Genomic DNA, 3,236 nt, shown 5'->3' on the forward strand with positions numbered 1-3,236 from the left:
AGGCATGAATAGCAATGACCATATGTGTCTATAATTAATTGCAAATTACCTATTCAACCTATGATACCTGGCACATCTGGGTTTTTTTTCCTCTAAAACTAACGTTTAAACATCAAAATGTTCATTAATTTCCACAGCCATATGTACCTTTACATTTTTGTAATGCACTAGTTTAATTACACATTTGAATTTTTTTCCCGAGATAATCATTATAATGTGAATATTTAATCAGTGATATTTGAAATCTTACATATGAAAGCTACAATTGTTGTTATCTAATGAAAGAAGATTCCACATCTCTTACCCTTTCCATTCTTCCAGAGTGTGTAGATTTGTTAGGTATATTTATTAGAGAATACAATGACAGTAGAACTGACCTATAGATTTAGTATTTGCCTTAATAAGTTTTGCTATTTTTCTTTCTTTGAAAAAGATGAAACTGTGAAGCTGATAACATTTCCATGAAACATGTGACTAGACATAAACTTCTCTGACTGTTACTAACCGAGCAACTGAAGAAATGTTTTTTGAAAGGAGAAAGAGAAAAGGAGAGTGATTCAATAAGGTAGAGTTAGACCCAAGATAGAAAAGATGCAGTGCAGAGGGACAAAGTCCCTCCAAGCCTTCCAAAGTCAGCCTTTGTCTTATATATGAAATAAAATTTGACCTTATACACTTTTATTATAAATGAAAAATGTAGAAAATATATTTTCCATTACCATATCTAAATGTATAAGGGAGTAAACTAGTACTTATAATGAATATTACATATTTCATATGTGCAACAGGGATAAATACACATACTCATATACAGCACTCCCACCAATGTACCCTCATACAAATGGATCAAATGACTAATCAGTGTAATGAGAACTGTATATATCAGGACACATAAGTGAACTTGTATTTTATGGAAAGTACTCACGACCATGAAAAAAATGCTAAAAATTTATGATTCTTCAAAATGTTCAAAATATACGAAGAAATTTTGGAAAATATCAGATGTCATTGAATGGTTCTTACCTACGTGCTTTGAATATAAAACCAGTGGGATCACGCCTATGATTTATCCTATAAGGGTTCATGTGAATCTTTCTAAATGTAGAATACAAATGTCTTGACACAACAGCTAAGAAAATGACATGAAGGCTATGCTAACCAATTGGATAAAAGTATTTCAAACTGTATATAGAAACAACACACTGTACCCTATGAGAGTATTAATGTACACATCTATGATTCAATAAAAAATAAATAAAATAAAACTCAGATACCATGTTCTTACTTTTTAATTGATTTTTTTCTCTATAGGACTTGATTATGGCATAAACATGTTTACCTTATATTGCAGAACTAGGGACTTATCACCTTTATAATGAGGGAGAGTATTTGATAGATAACAATATGCATAAAATTAATTTTTGAGTACAAAATGCCCACTATTCTATCACCATTTTTAAATGACTTCAAGACGATAGCTGAGATTTAGATTAAATTTATTTTGTAAATGTTGAGCAACAATCACTTCAAGCCTAACTACTTTACAAAATTGATGGAATTACTTTAAATATATATTTTGAGGTGAATGAGATAATTCAAAGAAAAAAAAATAAAACAATGCCAATAAGGAACAGAAACATTGGTTCATTGAATAATCTCTTATAAGAAACTTAAAAGTACTCCTAAAATGTAATGCCTTTTACAATGCAATGTTTATAGAGTAGAACCTCTATAAGTGGGCTACCCAAGGGTCTACAACCAACTGTTCAACATACAGTAATGGTCAACACAGGAAACTAGGCCTACTCCTCTGATACATGCATGTAGTGCATGCCTGGTCTGTGAAAATTAGGTCAACTTAAGGACATGGTCAATATAGGGAAGGGTCAACTATAGAGGTTCTCCTTTACTTTCATTATTAGTAGTAGCATATTTGGAACTAAATAAATGTTAGTTATTTCATAAGTGATTTATAGACACCAGATATATTACATACACTTTGTTATTCTATCATTTTATATAGTATTTTGTGATCTCCTTAAATAGGAACAGATCCTAAGTGAAATTACTAGTTAGATAATGAATAAGTAGTAGATAACAAAATTTAAATAAAGGACTTCAACTCAAATCTTTCATGTTCAAACCCTCTTTAAACTTTTCTTTCTATTAAAGATTGAAGGTTCAAATTTCTCTTAAAATGACATGCTCAGTACCAAAATAAGCTTTATAATTGCTTTAATTGTGTGCATATGTGGGTGTGTGAGAGAGAGAGAGATATTGAGAATTTATGAAAGAACAGACATCCCACAATTATATCTTGGATAGGAATCTAAATTGAGTACCAAAATCAGGAACATAGAGCTTCAAAGATACAAAGAAGGGAAAAAGACATTTTAAGAAGGATGTAGGATAGGTGTTATGAAGAGTGATGAAATATGTTAATGCATACAAATTAGCAATACGTAGATATTGCCAACTCTGCAGGAAGAGATCACATTGTGAAAGTGGAAACCCAGACTATTATGGGTTGAAGATAACATGATTATAGATGAAAATAAGTTTATGGACACACTGATAACCTCTTTAATGTATCCAGCTAAGCATAAAAGAAAGCAAGCAAGCATATTGAAAGAGTGATTAATATTGCAGCCTCTGGATCCTAAACATGCTTTTGATGGAAGAGGCAGAGTGTTAATAGAAAGACAAAAGCCGTAATAATCAAGGTATAGAAGGTTTCAATAATACTGAGAAACAAATAAGTTTCAGAGGGAAGAACAAAAAAATGGAAGAAGAAAGATACGAAAACCAAGAGAGAAAAGAGTTGTTAAAGTTAGATGAAGTAAGGTGAAGCTAAGCAAAGATAATCATCTTTTGGTCTCTCTTAAAACTGAAGACTGAAGAGAAGCAGTTGAGCACATTGGAAATGACCTTGTTAAGGATACTGCAGTGGTCATCATTTTCAAGAAGTTGTTTTTATACATTTTTAATTGACGCAGGTAAACACAGGGCATGAATAAGAAGACAACAGTAAAATATGTGGTCAAAATTATTTTTGAAATAAAGGATTGTGACACTGAGGGCATAATGTAACAAGAAACATTATAACTAAGGACCAGGTATTTTGGTAATTGTGGGACGTTGGGGAGTAACAGTCTGTAATCCACTGAGACCACATGTAGGATGGGGAGCAATGGAGTGATGTGTTGATTTTGTAAATAAGCACTCTCCATCTAATC

Source organism: Otolemur garnettii, unplaced genomic scaffold (assembly GCF_000181295.1).
Source record: "Otolemur garnettii isolate 467f Iridium unplaced genomic scaffold, OtoGar3 scaffold00033, whole genome shotgun sequence".
Classification (NCBI taxonomy): Eukaryota; Metazoa; Chordata; class Mammalia; order Primates; family Galagidae; genus Otolemur; species Otolemur garnettii.